Genomic DNA, 20,076 nt, shown 5'->3' with positions numbered 1-20,076 from the left:
ATCACTGGGGATGCGCTGGGGCACAGATTGGGGGGGGGGGGTGTCACTCTCTCTGAAGGCTGTGGGAAAGACAAAAGCTTTAACTTTGCATTTCTTAGCTCAATTGTGTCATATAGTCCTCATGATGTCCTTCATGAGGGAGGCATCGTTGTTGGTTTGGGTTATTGTTGTTGTTTTAAATCACTTCGTTGATTAGGAAACAGAGGTTCAACATAATTACTTACTCAAGGTCATGACCGACTGAATCTAAATCTGACTCCAAAGCCTCTCTTCTTTCCAGCAACCTTGTGCCGTTGGTATGGAACATTGGAATATTGGTATGGAACAATGTGGAAATTGAAAATGCTGGTGAGGTTCAGAGGTGGGTAGTAAATCCTAGGTGGAAATGTGGGTAAATACATGGCAGAGAGGGAGGGTGATTAGGCCCAGCAGGGAGGAGTGAGGAGAGACAGTGTCTGAAGAAGAGGAGAGGGAAGCAGTGGTGTGCTGAAGCCTGCCTGAACCCCCCTCTCATAGTCAGGGATTTTGCTAGCTGGTCGTCAAGCCCCAAGTAGCTTACTCTGCTGGTGGGAGAATTTATGGAATAGAAATTGGCAAGTGTTACAAAGCAGCATCCCCTCCCTGCCACCCCACACCACAGTCTTCTAGAATCCAGTTTCCCAATCTTTATTTCCCTCACCATCTCTCAGGTTTCTTCTGGGCGTTTGCCACATTATTTCCAATTGCAGAGGAAGTGGAAGCCAGGGAATCCAGAGTGGGAAAGAGAGGAGGTGGCCAGAGCGCAACCAGCTTGCTTGCGTCATCCTAGCCTAGTGACCCCAGAGGGGAGAGACTTCTTCTGCCTTCCACCAGCCGACTCTCCAATTGCTGTTCCCTCTGCCAGAAATGCTTATCCCCTGGATATTCCCATGGCTATTTCATAGGTCGAAAAGCATAATTTAATTATTAGAGATCAGTAAATCTTTACATTCACTAACGGAGTAAGATAGAAATTACATGGTCAGCACAACCAGGGCTTACGAGCTATGAGGATAATACAAAACAGTAAAGAACAACAGCCGAGTTAATTGGCTGTTTCCATTTTTATTAATTGGAGAACTCTATGGCAGTCATTTAAATTAAAAAGAACTGTATTTTGTGGGTGATACATTTAACCGTTCCAGACACTTTCTTCAGTAAAATATTTTCATCCTGTTATCAGATATTTATTTATTTAAAAAAACGTTTAAAACTTTATTTACTACATTTGTTATTTTTTTAAAGGTTTTATTTATTTATTGGTGATAATGAGTGAGAGAAAACTAGAGAGAACTAGAGAGAGCAAAGCAAGGGAGAGGGAGAGGCAGTCCCACTGAGCAGGAAGCCTGACCCTGGGCTTGATGAAAGGGGAAGCTGTTAGAGTTTTATGCTCATTTTTTCCTGGTGATGCCCAACTGAGCCACTCAGGTGCCCCATATATTTCTTATTTTTAATATTAAAAGCCCAGGCAGTGTGTGGTACCTCTAGGCTTTCATTTTCTTGTCTACAAAGTAAGAGTATTGGAACACTGTGTTGTAATACTTCATTCTATGGCACTGGGTCTACAGGAGTTCACAGATGTTTTATCCCATTTCATGGAACCTGATGTTGACATGAGACTCTAATTATCATCCATGTCCTTGGAGCTCCAGTTTCTCGTAGACAGCCTTAATGATCTTATCCATAAGCTTTACAACAGGCAAACATTATACATTTGAGCTTATAAACTAAATTTATGTTTCACGATTGTTTTAGAATTGTTTCACTTCATGGGTAGAATTTCACAGGAGATTTTGTTTGGGGAAACATGTCTTTACTGTTTATTTTTAAAATTTATTTTATTTTATTTTTGGCTTTACTGTTTAAACAATAACATTTTGAAAATTATTGAGGTAGGGAGGTTTCAAGGTTGTGTTCAGCAGTCAGACATCTGAGATTATGTATAAGCAGCATTTCCAAGCTTTTAGTTCTGAGAAGTATTTACCCTAACCTCACTCATCACCTTAAACTAATAATATCCTTGGAGGACCAGGACCCATTCCCTACACTACTTTTCACTTTGAAAAATCACTCAAAGAAGTCTCAATCAGTCTTTTTACACTTTTGAAACTGTCACATATGGGACATTTATATCATTAAATGAGAAAAAGCAAGCTACAAAAAAATGTGAATATTTCCTCCTTATTTTATAAAAATATATAGCTGAATCTCGATAGATAAATGTTAGATATAGATATTACTCTTACATGTATTACTATGCACCATTACTAGTCTAAACATTTGTGTATATGAACTCATGTTTTGCCCTCAATCACTCTAGGAGGTAGATAATCTTATTATTATTTTTATTTTACAGGTGAGAAAACTGACACACAGCCAGTGATTTTATGACTTACCTGAGGTTATACGAATACACAGAAAGAAACTTCTGGAAGTATTTGTTCTAAAAGTTGCAAGACTACAGTGGGTGATGTTTGTTCTTTTGCCTGCCTATCATTTTTTTTTTAGATTTATTTATTTATTCATGAGAGACACAAAGAGAGAGGCAGAGACACAGGCAGAGGGAGAAGCAGTCTCCTCGCAGGGAGCCCAATGTGGGACTCGATCCCAGATCCTGGGGTCACACCCTGAGCCAAAGGCAGGCGCTCAACCACTGAGCCACCCAGGCATCCCCTGTGTATCATTTCTAAAAAACAATTTGTATGACTTATGCAACAAAATAAAAGGGGAGGCTGTCAGAGTTTTATGCTCATTTGGAGTCTGAATACTGGAGGCCTTGGGATCATATACTCTGCTCTATTTGGGAATGGAACAATAACCCATTAGGATTTGCAGATGGTTCTGTGCATAATATGAGACAGCAGCAAATTGTTATTTGGTTGGTGGGGCAAAGTGATTATGAAAAAATGTCCTTTGAAAGAACCCTTGCCCTTAGGGGCTATCTCCCTTTTACTAGGGTGGGTCTTCAAACTGCCCAACCATGGTAGGCTAACTCTGTCAGGGTCCAGCCCTAGAAAAGACAGGCTTGCAGGAATTATGTCTTCATCCATTTGGATCCATGAGAATCAGGGATCTGGCACCAGCTTGCTCCAGTATTGTGTTGAACTGCTATTTTTGATTGGTGTTATTTATCTGCTTTAAGTCTCTGTGTTTCATTTCCCCGGTGAGATTGCAAACTCCTGGACATCAGTGATGGTCTGGAAAATACATCCTTATTTTTCCCCAGAATACTTTAAGCACAGGAAGTATTTGATGAATGGTAGCCGAATGGAATGGAATCCATCATATATGTAATGGTAGATTTTAGCAACGACAGATTTGGCAAAAATTGGTATTTATTTTCTGTTTTAGCCAATGGACAATACATTGATAATTAAATCCATCACTTTAAGGTAGGTTTCCATTTCAAAACAGATCACTTGGACATATGTTCTAAAAAGCAACAACAAAAAGCCATGGTTGGAGCGCATGGGTTATGCCAGGTCGCACTGTGATGCTGTAAGATATTTTTTGTATGGGACCTAAACTATAAAGGTGAACCCCACTGATACATACTTGAGAAACAAAGAACAGAAGGATCTTCTTCTCTTTCTGTCCCTTTCTCTTCCACTCCTCTTTCTGCTTCTGAACAGTCTTGAAGCCATTATATGGCACAAAGCATCATTCAAATGGTGTTCTAGGTGGGGTGTCGGAGCCCAAGTAGGATGAGAAGGAACTCTCTTCAGGGAAAGAGACAGCCAAAGTACAGGGGAGTTGATTGAATAAATAAATATGTCACCAATAATGGGAGCCAGGTTTCTTACTGAAGAGAATTAGAAATAAGGAATGGGGGGAACAAGAATGAACACTGTGGTGTTGAATTGATATTAGAGGTAGTGGCATAAGCTGACAGATCAATAAATATATGGAAAAATGGAAATAAATTTAGACATAAATGTGTTTATATATATCTATGTCTATATACATATATGTATGTGTATATACTTAGATACATACATATTCCTCACCTAAATATTTTCCTGTTTTATATTTTCAACTCCACATTTATGTCATTTGGGATTTATTTTTGTGTACTGTGTGAGATGGGTTGCCGTGTTTTGGGTTTTTTTTTTTTTTTTGACTGTATAGCTGGCCAATTTCATCAAAACTATTTATTAAATAATTCATCATTCCCTGTTGGTCTGAGATGGTTCTATTCCCATATGTTATGTTGACTGTAAATATCTTAGAAAAGCAGCCTTGATCATCTCATTAATGATGACGTATTGTTGACACATTTTTGTTTCTTCTGCTCTGACATCTTTTGGCGCATCAATTGCTTCTTTCTAGCAGAGTGTCCAAAAGACATCCTTAAGGTCAACGCTTCCAAGATGAAACTGATCCTGCTCTTCCTCATGTATTCTTGACATCAGGAAACATCACCATTAGTGTAGTTGGCTGACAGCATTTCAGCTATGTCAGACCCTGACTCCCCTCTCATTATCAAATATCCTTCTTTCCCTCTCCTCTGCAACTCCTTACTTTATTATTTTTTTATTTTTATTATTTAAAGATTTTATTTATTTATTCATGAGAGACACAGCGAGAGAGAGAGGCAGAGACATAGGCAGAGGGAGGAAGCAGGCTCCCCGCAGGGAGCCTGATGTGGGACTCAATCCCAGGAACCTGGGATCACAACCTGAGCCAGAGGCAGATGCTCAACCACAGAGCCACCCAGGTGCCCCTGCAACTCTTTACTTTAGACTGTCATGGCTTTTCCCCTGAGCTGTTGAAACAGCTTCTAAATGCCTCTCCCCTTCTAATTCATCCTTCATACTGATTTCTGCGTAATGAATACAAATAATAAATAAGTAATACATAATATTAATAATAATCTGAGCCTGTCTCTATGACTCTGCAACTCAAAAACTTTCCAGTTTATGTGTTGTCTTAAACCCATAGTAGAATGTTCCAGGCCATGGTAGTTTGCCTTCCAGCTACTCTCTTATATCTCATTCCAAGCTCTGGTCCTGGAATATGCAAATTATTTCCAAATTTTGTCTTTTTCTCTGAACCTGGAAAAATCTATTCTCTTTTGAGGTCCAGCTTATACATAACCCTCTTCTGTAAAGCATTTTCCTACTTCTATAATTGGGATTTGCTACTTCTCAACTGTCTTCAAAGCCCTTTGTGCTTGCATTATACTACATGGTTCATTATACCTCATATGTAAGTGCTACACTCCTTAGTCATCAGATCCAGATTATAACTCCTGGAGGCAGGACCAGATCTCTGCTACCTCTGACCTCTGACTATAGTTAGCAATTCTAGCACACTTGCTTGGACACCTTGCAAAATGCTTTAACTCCTTCCTTCCTTTCTTCATTCGCTCATTCGATACCAATTTACTAAGTGCCACCCACATGCCAGGCACTATTCTAGCACTGGAGATATTGTGATTAACAAGATGAAGTTCTCACACTCGTGGAGTTTGCTTTCCAGAAGAATTCTTATTTATCCTATCAAGACCCTATGACATAGGGGCTATTATTCTCTCCCTTTAAATTATTCCTCATGAATGGTCACATATTTGGTAAGTGGCAGAACTGGAATTCAAACTCAGATCTGCATGATACCACTTATACCTTGCTTTCACTTCTGTGAAAAGCAGAAGTTTGGTTCTTCAAGAAGATGAAATAGGGTACCTCTCTAGTTCCTGACCAGAGAGGAAAACAATTATATGTCACTGTTGAATAAGGAATGGCCCCCTTTGCTCTTCTATACACTCAGGAAGTAAATATAGAAACCTAGTCTTATGCTCAAGTTGGATATTTATTCTGAGGGCCTGTATCATTTTATTATAGAAAATTGAACAGAAAGAAGTTCATATTTATTGAGGTTGATAAATCTACATACTCTACTTAAAAATTTTTTTATTTAGAAAGAAAGGGCATGTGTGCATGGGGGGAGGGGCAGAGGGAGGGGGAGAGAATCTCAAGCAGATTGTGCTGAGCATAGAGCCCAATGCAGGGCTCGATCTCACAATCCTGAAGTCATAACCTGAGCTTAAATCAAGAGTCAGATGCCTAACCAACTAAGCCATCCTATACTTTACTTTTTAAAATCTTCACAAGAACACTGCAAGGTAGACACTGTGGCCTCCATTTTTATAGGTGGAGAAACAGAACTGGGGAGGGGGATTTAAACAAGTGTCCATAATCATACAGCTATTTCTGGCATTTTATTTATTCATTCATTCATTCATTCATTTATGAGAGACACAGAGAGAGGCAGAGACACAGGCAGAGGGAAGAGCAGGCTCCATGCGGGGAGCCCGATGTGGGACTTGATCCCGGGACTCTGGGATCATGACCTGAGCCAAAGGCAGACGCTCAACCACTGAGCCACCCATGTATCCCTGGCATGATGTTTCAAACAGGACTTTTATAAGTGCATATGGAGAACTTGTATAAATTGAATCACATTTAAAACATATATGGAGAAGTTGCTTTTTAAGGGGCTCCTTTAAAAGGTAGATCATTCAGTAAATGGTAATTGGATTTACTGATTTGCCATTTGGGGAGAAAAAGGCAAGTAAAACTGGATCCTAATCTCACTTCTTATACTAAAATAAGTTCCAGATGGATCAAGATTTACATGTAAAACATGAAATCACAGACATCCTAGAACACATGGATGCATATTTTTATAATCCTAGAATGGGCAAGACTTTTTAAAATATAACATAAAATCCAGAAGTTATAAAGGAAAAAGATTGATAATTTTGAGTACACAAAAATTAGAGTTTTGTATAGCAGACTTTAGTCCCTTAAGAAGAAGGCAAAAGGTAAATCTCACCAAAGGACTGTGTTAGGGTTTGGAGCCAAATCCCTATGGGTAGCATAGGACTGCATGGCCTGGCATGTCCTCTGTGTATCAATCTTGTCTGACAACCTTAAGTGATAGATGATAGCCAATCAACAATCAAGATTACTGTCAGGATTCTACATCCTGGACTATTTGTTTCTTCTCAATCTTCAGTAACAAGTAATTCACAAATTACCATTTGGGGACTTTAATGTAGGGAAACATGTGACATACTGTCTGAGGTTTCAAAGATGGAAAGAATGGACGTGAAAGGTTGACCTGTGGCCTGTTTGAGCCACCGGATCCCTAGAGCTCCCTGTCATCCTTCTCAGAGCCGAGTTTCAGGCCTGGAAGAGGGAGCAAAAGCAAGCATGAAAAGGCAGGTGAAATCTATTTGATTTCCGGTGAAACTGGATTTTCTGTGCAAGGTACTGCTTTGCCATTTTTAAAAGATATTTAGTTGAAAGGAAGCTGTGATTGGATTTATGTGACTTCCCTTTGCAAAATTATAGAGTGTATCCATTTAGGAAACATTAAGAACTGGGTTAGAGGTCTACAGGGGAATTTCTCTGTGTGTTACATTTATATTTGCCAAGTTTGTATCCTCTGTTAAGCTATTTTTTAGGCACGACAAAACGGAGCTCATTAGCAATGAGCAGCAGATTTTTTTTATATGGCTGTGCTTTTTATTCTCTATTGGGTTTGGTTCTTTTTTTTTTAAGATGTATTTATTTATTTTAGAGAGAGTTGGGGGGGCAGATAGGGGTGGCAGGTGGAGGAGAAAGTTTTTAAGCAGACTCTGCATTGTGTGTAGAGCCTTACTTGGGGCTCTATCTCATGACCTGAGCTGAAACCAGGAGTTAAAGGCTTAACCGAGTGCACCACCCAGGCACCCCTCATTTGATTATTTTCTGATGAAACCTTTTGAATAATGCTGAGGCTTTACAATAGGACAGGCAGTCTAGTCACTCTGCTTTGTGATGGATCCTCAGTGTGTGTGTGTGCATGTGTGTGTGTGTGTGTGTGTGTGTGTGTGTGTTGAAAGAGCAGCACAATCAAAGAACTGTAACACTTTGGGTCCCAGGCAGCTATGTTGTGGAACATCCTTAACTGAACATGACACTGGAAAGATGACCAAGGGAATCTTCTTCCCACTTCCAGAAAGAACCCTGACAATGACACATAATGAGATGAGGAGACAATGGGAACAAGGTAATCATCATACCTTGGAACCTTGAATAAGAGGGCAAGGGAGAGAGATTCAAGCATGCATTATCCAGGTGGGCAGTTTCTAAGTGCCAGCCTCATTAGCAAGCCAGAGAGGATATGTTCAGACACTCACAAGAATTCATGGAAACAGTCAAAGAATGGAATCCAGGAAAGATTGGACTAATGGCAAATTAGGCAGGAGATGGGGGAAGGGCAGGAAGAGTGGTCTCAGAGCCATTGCAATTTGGAGATCAATGCATGAGGCCACACAGGTTGGTGAAGTCTGAATACTGTTACCTTCTAGAGTTCCTTCCAGGATTTTCATGAGTCCCAATGCTGTATACCATATGTATCAAGGACCTCTAAGAATTATAGTCAATTGGATTTGGAAATGGCAGTGATATTATAGGAGGCTAATGCATGGATATAGGTGTGGATTCTCAGTTTATTTGTGAATGCCAGTGAGTAGTCAAGAATCTGAAATTAAAAACACCAGACGGATTTCTTTAAGGACCCTGGAAAGGGATAAAGTGCTTGGCAAGTTTTTCAGAAAGGAAGAGAAAGCCAAAGCTGCCTTTCTAGAGCTTAATTATTTTGCATTCACTGGAGAGATGAGTATCTGGAAAGTAGTCTTTCAGCCTATCCTCTCTACCTCGAATACTGAACTTCTGAAGAGAATGAACCTCTTCCTAGGCATTGAAAGTCAGACAGGACTAGAGTTCTTGGGTAAAAGGTCACCCAATGGATTTTTTAAAAAAAGATTTTATTTATTTATTCATAGAGGCACACAGAGAGAGAGAGAGAGAGAGGCAGAGACACAGGCAGAGGGAGAAGCAGGCTCCATGCAAGGAGCCCGACGTGGGACTCGATCCCAGGTCTCCAGGATCACACCCCGGGCTGCAGGCGGTACTAAACCGCTGTGCCACTGGGGCTGCCCCACCCAATGGATTTAAACCTAAGTGGTCCACCTGCTATATACACATAAGCTCCTGGTGGAAACAAACCATGGGAGTGGGGCAGGGGAGAGTGGTCAGAGGCAAAAGTTGGTGTTTTCCTCAAGAGTATTACCTTAGCACAAGGGAACAAGCTTTTAAGCCCTGGCTAGGAAATCCACTTAAATACTGCAAAAGTAGCAGGCGCCAGAAGTGAAGTAATAACATCAAACACAACCATGACGACAGGTCCCATTTCTTGATTGCTTACTAGGTGTCATGCATTGTGCAAAGCACTTTACAAGCATTATGAGAAATTGAAGGAGGTTAATGGAGAGCCTAGAGCCTTGACAATTGAAGCCTCATATATATCCTCAGTCATGTGGTGCTTTGGTAAAAGAGGCTAAATGTTTGAGAACACTTGAGCAGGTATTTGGGAGTGTTATCAACTAAAGTGCTACACAGGCAAAATTGCTAAATCACCAGAAAGCCAAACAAGGGGAGAAAAAAAACTTACTTATTAAAACTGGAGACCCCATGATGGAAAATAGTAGAGAAGAAGGTACAGATCAGGCTCACTGCCAGTAAGCAATTATTGGGGCTGCCTTGATTAGAATATTTCAACCCAAACTGCCAATTCAAGAATAGGCTCCTAGTTCGCTCCAGCAGCTGAGGCTAGAGACAGGAAGCAAGGAATCATCCAGATCAACTGGAACAGCCACTGAACTGCCAGGAAGGCAGAGGCTTGACTTGACCTCAGATCCAGATCCAGAGAACACTTGTAGGTGGCCTCTTGCCAGTCACAAGGCTCAGTCTTCCGAGAAAAAAATGCAGGAAGCAGTACCCAGAAAACTACAAAACAAACTTGCCCTTTAATGGGCTCTCAGTGTAGGGAGCAAGGCTAGGTGCAAAAAGGCGTGATCAAAAAGGACACCAATCTCAGGTTGCCTAGGTGGCTCAGTCGGTTAAGTGTCGACTCTTGGTTTCAGGTCACGTCATGATCCCAGGGTCTCAGGGTTGTGGGATCAAGCTCTGCATCAAGCCCTGCATCAGGCTCTGCACTCAGTGTGGAGTCCACTTGGGATTCTTTTCCCCTCCTTTTCCTTCTCTCTTTGCTCTTTCCCCTACTTATGCTTTCTCTCTTTCTAAAATAAATAAATAAAATAATAATTTAAAAAAAGAGAACACCAATCTCTAGTATTCCCAAGGTAAAGAGCATCACAGAGAGTCAGACATGGCAAAGGGGCTCAAGACAGGAACTCACAACAACAGTCACTAGGTGTGCAGAGATTTCAGGACATCAAGGTGGAGAAAGGTACAGGAGGGGTTTGGTGTTCAAGTGTGTAGGACAGTGGGTCACAAGCAGTCATTACTTCTTAGTCACTCCATGCCCTACACCTAACCCACTTCCTTTTACAAGAATTGGGTAGATGAGGATTGTTTGTTTAGCATCCCCAGTTCCCTACTCACCTTGGGACTGTGAGCACAAGACTTGAGTTTTTCTGAAGAAAAGGAAGGGGTAGAAGCATCTGGGTGGCTCAGTGGTTAAGCGTCTGTCTTTGGCTCACGTCATGGTCCTGGGGTCCTGGGATTGAGTCCCACATCAGGCTTCCCTGCATGGAGCCTGCTTCTCCCTCTGCCTGTGTCTCTGCCTCTCTCTCTCTCTGTGTCTGTCATGAATAAATAAATAAAATCTTAAAAAAAAAACCCTTACATATAGCTTTTTAAAGAAGAAGCTTTATACCAAGGACTATAAAAAGAAAACCAGGATCACTTGCCATAAATAGGAGGCAAAAATAAAAACAAGTATTTATGTATTAAAAACCAAAGTAATGCTATAAAATTGTAGCTACTCTTTTTTTCTTTAAAGATTTATTTATTTATTCATGAGAGACACAGAAAGAGGCAGAGACATAGGCGGAGGGAGAAGCAGGCTCCCTGTGGGGAACCCCATGCAGGACTCAATCCTAGGACCCTGGGACCACGTCCTGAGCTGAAGGCAGATGCTCAACTACTGAGCCACTCAGGCATCCCTGTAGTGAGATACTCTTATACACCAAAAGCTCTCAGCTGAGGCTTGCTCCCTCTTTTCAAAAGGGACTTTTTAGTGAGCAATAGACATACAAGAACCAAATGGAAACTCTTCCCTTGAAGTAATCGGCAGGACTGATTGAGAGAGGATTGGAGAGGGAATAACTCTCTCACTACGTGGCTCAATGGTATTTCATGTTGGTGTCTGGGTACCAGTGATAATCATCCCCAGGCCATGTGAGCCCAGATCACAGTTTGTGTGCCATATGCTTTAGGAAGCATAGTTCTTGACCCTCCCAACATGACGTAAACCCCATCCTCCCCAAATGGAGTAGAAATAAGATGGGGAATCATAGAAACAAAGTCTAAAAAAAGGTCAACAGAGGGGATTATAAAAAGGATGCAGGGGAAACAAAGCAGCAGCAAAAGACAAAGAAACAAGGCAAAATGAGATAAAAGGAAGCCAAAAGGATGAACTTATGTTTGAATGTAAACAAAGACAACTAACAACAGGAAGAAGCCAAGCTCTTCAAAGATTGAAAGTGGCTACTAAATGATGTCCCATCCAGCTGAGATGAACAGGGGCAGAAATGCAGAACGTTATCCAAATAAGCCCATGCAGACTAACTCCGTAGGTCGTGTAAGCTGCTCCTCATTGACCTCTGCTCTTGCGGAAAAGTGGAGGGGTGCGGGAGGCAGTGGTCAACAGACGCCTCTCATCCTTCACTATTAAATCACCACCTGATTGAACTAGTTGGCTGGGGGAACAGGCCCAGCTGCAAGTCAGGAATTTCAGCTACTTGAGAACAAACACGTTCTTCATCCCACCTTCCTCCACTGCCACCACTCCCCACCCCTGGGGCGGTGGGCAGGAGGGAATTTGTCCAGCTGTTTTACTTCTCAGAGAGATGTTTTGCATGTGGAATGTGAATTGCCCATCACTTAATTTGTTTTTCTAAAAGGTAATAAAATATAATTTATAACTGGTAGGTTCAGTGGCCAGAGAGTGATAAAATTCCGAACCCAAAGCATTGGTATTCAGTACCTTCCACTTTTCTGCTGTATAATCTAGTTTAGAGCAAAGCAAAGATGGGTCACTTGGGGCTCCTATAGTTGCCATTTATGCCTCGGAAAATAATTTCTAATGATTGGGGCAGGGTAAATAAATAGAAGAGCAATAAAGCTCAAGGTAAAGGCAATGTTTAGATTACATCAGAAGCTACCCATATGCTAACATAAAACTGTGTTTTGTTGCTTTAAAAATTCTACCATCTGGGTTGTAACAGTGACTCAACATAATAAACATAAACATGTAATAATATACTTAATATATGCATAATGTAAAAAATATGTCAATATCTAAAATTTTTTAAGCTTTTCAATAACTATTCCAAATGTGATTTTTTTGAGTTTTCAAAGTCCCTTCCAAGTTTGGTTTGTTCTCACATTGACAGAATGAAGCAGATGACAAGGCTTCCTAGATTTTAATGTAACATTTCAAAAAATAATAGTTTACATTTATATAGTGAAGTGCAGACTACAGAGTATTTGCCTATACATAACTTACCCCACTCATCTTCACCATAACCCTTTGAGGCAGGTAGACTTTACAGAGGAGTTAACAGGCTCAACAAGATTAAATGACTTTCCCAAGCCCACATAGCCAGTAGATGAAGGTGACATTCAAAATGATGCTGGATTGAAGCTGGTGTAATGCAGGGGAGGACAGGCTGGCTGTGCCTGCAGAGAGCGGATTCCACTAAGTCGTCAGGTTGGGAGATCTGTCCCTAGCTTGTCAACGTCCCAGAATTTTACTCTCAAAGTCAACTGAAACATCAGAACCAAAGCCATACAGGACAAAAGTCTCCCCTGGAAGGTTGGTAGATTTGTTGTGAGAAACATCCCCGCCACGTGAACCAGACAGAATGCAGCTGGTACACCAGCGTGCTCTCCTGGTAGACAGAATTACAAGGGAAGACCAACACAACCGTGAGATTGAGTGCCAGGCAGGGAGCGGACAGGTTGTCAGGACCAGGCAAGAAGAAAAATGACCGGTATTGACACTTACACAGTGTGTCTATCAGTATTAGTATCAGTTCCATTCTTACCAGTACGTATTATTATCATCTGTCCTGTTCTAAAAAGAGGAAATTTAGTCATGGAGGACTTAACTTGCACAAAGTTGAGCAACTAGCGAGACAGGTTTCTGATTCAGGACTATTTTCTTTCTTTCTTTCTTTCTTTCTTTCTTTCTTTCTTTCTTCTTTCTCTCTTCTTTCTTTCAAGATTTTATTTATTTACTCATGAGAGACACAGACACAGGCAGAGGGAGAAGCAGGCTCTCCACGGGGAGCCCAGTGTGGGACTTGATTCCAGGACCCTGGGACCATACTCTGAGCCAAAGAGAGATGCTCAACCACTGAGCCACCCAGGTGTACCCAAGTCTATCTGCTTTCAAGGCTCTTGGACCTTCTGGAGGGAGCATGGTAGCGATGATATGGGATGATGAGGATGTGGAAAGGGGAGGAGAGAAAAAAGAAGGTTGGAGGGGAGAGGAGGAGAAGTAAGATGGAAATAGGAGGAGAAAGAAGGGGAGAGGATGGAGAAAGAAAGGAAAGGGGAAAGGGAACAGATAGAGGGGAAGGACACAGATTATAATTAAGGTGGATCTCAACACCTCCTAAGGACACCTCACATAACTCAAGAGTGGGAAATTACCAGGGTGCACTGGCCTGTGCAACTGGGCAGAGCAGGGCTGTTCTTTTGGGGGAAGTGGTGGGAGGAGTGGGTAAGGGGGAAAGGCAGGCAGGCATCCCAGCAGCTTCCCATTTGTGATGGGGCTAATTGGCCATTTTGAGATTTGCAGAGTAAATGACTACAAGAAGCCCCTACCACTTGGAAGTGCCTACTGTATCACTAGATCATGAACTGGGGACCCTGGCCTCACTGTTTATTTTCTAACTTCAATACATCATTGCTTAAATTCTCTGAGTCTCAGTTTCCCCATCTGTAAAATGGAACTAAAACTACTTGCCTACTTTCCTTATAATACCTCAGATTTCTTTCTTTTTTTAACTCAAGTACAATTAGCATATGGTGTTGTATTAGTTTCAGGTGCACAATGTAACAATCAACAGTTCTATAAATTTCTCAGCGCTCATCAAGATAAGTGTACTCTTAATCCCCATTAACATTTCACACATCTCCCTACCCACCTCCCCTCTGACAACTACCAGTTTGTTCTCTGTATTTAGGAGTCTTTTTTTTAAAAAAATATTTTGTTTATTTATTTATGACAGACACAGAGAGGGAGGCAGAGACACAGGCAGAGGGAGAAGCAGGCTCCCTGAAGGGAGCCCGATGTGGGACTTGATCCCAGGACCCTGGGATCATGCCCTGAGCCGAAGGCAGATGCTCAACCGCTGAGCCACCCAGGTGCTCCTAGGAATCTGTTTTTTTTTTTTTTTAATCTGTCTCTTTGTTTTGTTTCTTAAATTCCACATATGAATGAAATCATATGGTATTTTTCTTTCTCTGACTTGGTTAGCATCATACACTCTAGGCCCATCCATGTTGCTGCAAATGGCAAGATTTTTTCATTTTTTATGGCTGAATAATATTCTGATGTGTGTGTGTGTGTGTGTGTGTGTGTGTATACCTCATCTTCTTTATCCATTCATCTATCAGTGGACACTTAAACTGCTTCCATATCTTGGCTATTGTAAATAATGCTACAATACACATAGAGTGCACATATATTTTTGAAGTAGTGCTTTTATTTTCTTTGAGAAATTCCCAGGAGTGGAATTACTGGATCATATGGTAATTCTATTTTTAATTTTTTAAGGAACCTCCATACTGTTCTCCACAGTGGCTGAACCAATTTGCATTCCCACCAACAGTGCATGACGGTTCTTTTTTCTCTACATCCCCACCAACACTTGTTACTTCTTGTGTCTTTGATTTTAACCATTCTACTAGGTGTGAGGTGATATCTCATTATGGTTTTGATTTACATTTCCCTGATGATTAGTGATGTTGAGCATCTTTTCATGTGCCTGTTAGCCATCTGTATGTCCTTTGGAAAAACGTCTATTCAAATCCTGCCCATTTTTTTTTTAAAGATTTTATTTACTCATGAGAGAGGGAGAGAGACCAGCAGAGGGAGAGAGAGGGAGAGGTAGTAGCAGGCTCCCTGCTGGGAGCCTGACATGGGACTCGATCCCAGGCCTCCAGGATCAGGCCCTGGGCTGAAGGTGGCGCTAAACTGCTGAGCCACCCGGGCTGCCCCCATTTTTTAATTGGATTATTTGAGGGTTTTTTTTTTGGTGTTGAGTTACACAAGTTTTTTAATATATTTTTGATATCAACCCCTTATTGGATATATCATTTGCAAATATCTTCTCCATTCAGTAGGTTGCTTTTTTGTTTTGTTGATGGTTTCCCTAACTGTGCCAAAGTTTTTCATTTAGTTTAATTTTGCTTTTGTTTCCCTTGCTAAGGGACACATGGCTAGAAAAGTGTTGCTACAACTGATGCTAAGTAGATTACTACCTATATTTTCTTCTAAGAACTTTATAGCTTCAGGTCTCACATTTAGGTCCTTAATCCATTTTGAGTTTACTATTGTGTATGGTGTAAGAATATGGCCCAGCTTCCTTCTTTTGCATGTGGCTGTCCAGTTTTCCCAACACCATTTGTTGAAGAGATTGTCTTTTTTCCATTGCATATTATTGCGTCCTTTGTTGAAGATTAATTGACCACATAGTTGTGGGTTTATCTCTGGGTTTTATGTTCTGTTCCATGAATCTATATGTCTGTTTTTGTGAAACTGTTTTGATTACTATAGCTTTGTGGTAGATCTTGAAATCTGGGATTGTGATACCAGCTTTGTTCTTCTTTTTCAAGATTGCTTTGGCTATTCAGGGTCTTTTGTGGTTCCATAGAAATTTTAGGATTATTTGTTCTAGTTCTGTGAAAAATGCTGTTGGTATTATGAGAGGGATTGCATATAGACATTTTAACAATGATGGTACTCCCGATCCATGATTAGAGAATATCTGAACATGTTTGTGTCGTCTTCAATTTCTTTCACCAGTGTTTTATAGTTTTTGGAGTACAGATCTTTTATATGCCTGGATTATTTGTAGGTATTTCATTATTTTTGATGCAATTGTGAGTAAAATTGTTTTCTTAATTTCGCCTTCTAATACTTCATTGTTAGTGTCTGCAACAGATTTCTGTATGTTCATTTTGTATACTGTGACTTTATTGGATTAATTTATCAGTTCCAGTAGTATTGCTGGAGTCTTTAAGGCTTTCTGTAGATAGTGTCATGTCATCTGAGACAATGAAAGTTTTACTTCTTCCTGACCAATTTGGAAGCCTCTTATTTTCTTTTCTTGTCTGATTACTATGTCTAGGACTTCCAGTACTTTGTTGAATAAAAGTAGTGAGAGTGGACGTCCTTGTTTTGTTCCTGGTGTTAGAGCAAAAGCTCTCAGTTTTTCACCATTAAGTAGGAGTTTAGTTGTGGGTTTTCATATATGGCATTTAATATGTTGAAGTATGTTTCCTCTAAACCTACTTTGTTGAGAGTTTTTATCATGAATGGATGTTGTACTTTGTCAAATGCTTTTTCTGCTATTGAAATGTTCATGTGGTTTTTAACCTCTCTCTTGTTAATGTAACCTGTCAATGGACTGATTTGCCAATATTGAACCACCCTTGAACTCCATACCTGGAATAAATCCCACCCGATCTTGGTGAATGGTTTTCTTAATGTATTGCTGGATTTGGTTTGCTGATGGTTTGTTGATGATTTTTGCATGTATGGTCATCAGAGATATTGACCTGTAGTTCTCTTTTTTCTAGTGTCTTTTTCTGGTTTGAATACCACATGTTTCTTAAGTACTTACCAGATGCCAGCACTATGCTCAGTGTTCTTTTTACAGGCAGCATTATTTTTAATATTTAATAATGATCTTATGATTTAGAAAGTAAATTGTGATTATCCTTATTTTATAAATGATTACAATGAGGCTCAGCAAGGCTAAGTATCTTGCACAATGTGGTACTTTTGTTATACTTTCATTATTGGGGTACTATTGTTATTATCTGAAAGATTTTGCCTGAAAGTTTTTTGGCTCAAAGAGTAACTTGAAAAAACTTCATAGCCCATGGGGACACTGGAACCTCATGAGGAGTGAAATAGTTGTTTGAGTTCATCTAAGTATTGCCTTTTCAGATGGTATAAAAAACCCACATCGCTGGCCAGGTTTGTTCCCTGTGAGTATTGGGTTCTTGGGTAGCATCAGTGAATTTATTTAGGCATTTGAATGGTACCCTCTGAAATGTTGCCCTCTCTCAAGGTGCCTTGCTGTAGTGGAGCGGGTCTGCCAGACAAAAAGTGGTTCAGGACTTGGATTTAAAGCTTTGAGAAAACTTTCAGAAATTCTTTTTTTAAGGGTGACATAAACGCCCTATTACTAATATAAAATTTGATGAGCAGTAATAGGGGGCCCATATCCTGTCTCCTTTTGTGATTTCACAGCTTCCACATTATGTTTTAGAGGTTTAAATATATCACCTCTTCAGGACCCTGTAGATTTTAATTACCAAAGTAGCTACATCAGTTTTTACCGAAAGCAGAGTGACCTTATTTTATAGCTGAAACAAAGCCCAGAGCTTGGTCCCAGCAGCAAGTAGTTAATAGGTCATTCCATAAAGATTTATATATACTTTGTGGGCAGAGAAGAATTTCAAATAAGGTAAGTCAAACTATAGACTCACTTATCTTTAATCACTTTAGGCAAGTTAAGATTTACTTCAATTAGGGACTGTATTCTGGCTCGATGAAGTTTGTTTTTATGAAGACTCCAAAAAACACTGTCATTAAGCAATTTAGAGAATAGTAAATTTAGCAACGAATGTTAATGGACCTGCAGGGGAAACAAAACAACCGCGTTTCCTTTTGTTTTAGGAGGAAGAAGGTAGCTTCGCTGTGAGACTAGGGAAACAGGCAGTGTTTCATAATTGTATTTATGCACCTGATGGAAGAAAATATTCCTCCAAAGTGAAAGCAAAAATCTCAGGCAGAAATAGCTGGGTGTTGGAGGGAGGTGGGTATGTGTGTAGGAGAGGGGGAGGGGCGCTCTTCCATTATCTCTTGGGTTTAGCAATAGCAACCTAGCTTTCAGATCACTTTGTTGCTGTGCAATTCTGAAGAGAAGAAAAAAAAATCTGTGATTAAAATCCTCAATTCCTGCTTCTTTATGCTCACACCCTCTAACCTCTTTCCTCAAAAAAAAAAAAAAAAAAAAAAAAAATCCTTTGCCGGTGTCTTTGCTATGATCCTTCCTTATGTGGGTTTCCTCTCTGGAATAACAGCTAAATCAGGAAAAGGTCTTGGCCACAGCTCACTGCTTCAGCGACTACCTCGAGGCCAGCTGGGGACCGACAGTCTCAGACACCGGCCAGTTGCCACAGATGCAATTGCTTTGAAAAGCAGGCTCCCGTCACCACTAACCTCATGCAGAAGAAATGAAAATGGGAAACGTGGTGATATTTTATTCAGTTTCCTCTGGCTCGTTCTAGGAAACAGAACCGAGGCAACGGACGATTGGAATGAAATGAGGTTTTCTTTTTAGCAAATAAATATTCCATATGCAGAAGCAGTACAAAACATGGCTTAAAGAGTGTTCTTAAAACATTAAATGGCCATTTTTCATCTTTCTATCCGTGAGGACCTGGGGAAGAGGGGGGGTGGCGTAAATGGTTGACACTTAGAGAATGGACCTTCTTATTCTTGTATTTGAGAATAGCCTTCAAATATGCAGAAGCCTTCCAATTTATAATTTGTCATTATATTATTATTATTTTGAAAGATTTTATTTATTTATGCATGAGAGACACAGAAAGAGAGGCACCGGCAGAGGAAGAGGCAGGCTCCCTCTGGGGAACCCCATGCAGGACCTGATCCCAGGACCCCGGGATCACAATCTGAGGCAAAGACAGGCACTCAACCACTGAGCCACCCAGGCATCCCTATAATTTTGTCATTATAGATAGAAGTATCACTGAAGCATGTTTGGGACGAGAGATAAGGAAATGTGGTCATTATGATGTTTTGGGATCTCTTAAGGTTACTAGAATTTCCTGCAAGATAAGATATCCTTCATCTGCAATATGGAATGCAGAGCACCATTCCTCTTAGGGAGGGAGAGAGGGAGAGGCTGGGCCTCCACGTGGGGAAGACCCCGAGCACAAGTAGAATGGAAGTGGCAGTTTGCTACCAAATATGATCCACGTCTTGTACCCTGATGCAGCCTAATAACCCACCTTATTCCAGGCTCCTCACTCCCCTGAGCCTTGTGCCTTCAGTCAGTGGACTTGCATCTGCCTGAGTGGCCGTGTCCCCTCCATGGGGGAGCTTGCTGGGGCCTGCAGGTTTAAAGGAGCAGAGATGTAATCCTGCCATGAAATCCCAGCATTCTCTTCACCGTGGGAAAGGCAAGGGCCAGGCTCCCTATGATTCATATGTCAGGTGAACAGCAGTAAATATTCCGGATTCATTGGACTGAGGGAGATGCTGCTTAGCTCAGGTGAGATGGGAAGTCAGGACGGGGACCAGATCTGCCAGGCCAGTGGGAGAGAAGGCTGGTGTCTCAGGTGGCAGCTCAGGGGTTTTGCACGCAAGCTATGGAGTCAGCCAGCCTGGATTCCCACGAACCAGTTGATCTCGGGGGCACTTCCAGACCTCTGCAGTTTCAACGGCAGACCTGAGTTTCCTTATTTCCAAAATGGAAATAACTATGTTCTGACAATTACAAGCGAGAACATGTACCAATTGCCTGGCATGCAGCAAACGCTCAATAAACATTAGGTATTACTGTCATCAAGAGCAAAACAGATTCATGATATGTGAAGGCCAAACCATTATGCTGTACACCTCCAACTTATACAGCGATATGTGTCAATTATATCTCAATAAAATCGAGGAAATGGAATAAATAAAAAAATTAATAACATTGTATTCTTT

At 40.8% G+C, this 20,076-nt stretch overlaps 1 long non-coding RNA gene across 1 annotated transcript; it reads left to right on the top strand.

Annotated features, from left to right (window-relative positions):
* Window positions 1–7,970: 7,970 nt before the first annotated feature.
* Window positions 7,971–10,190, top strand: LOC140600640 (uncharacterized). The gene is made up of 2 exons (XR_012003815.1): window positions 7,971–8,345; window positions 9,995–10,190. It is a non-coding gene; the product is annotated as an uncharacterized lncRNA (long non-coding RNA).
* The last annotated feature ends 9,886 nt before the right edge of the window (window positions 10,191–20,076 follow it).

Source organism: Canis lupus, chromosome 12, assembly GCF_048164855.1.
Source record: "Canis lupus baileyi chromosome 12, mCanLup2.hap1, whole genome shotgun sequence".
Classification (NCBI taxonomy): Eukaryota; Metazoa; Chordata; class Mammalia; order Carnivora; family Canidae; genus Canis; species Canis lupus.
The sequence above is the reverse complement of the archived record's forward strand: the minus strand, read 5'-3'. Positions and strand labels throughout refer to the sequence as shown.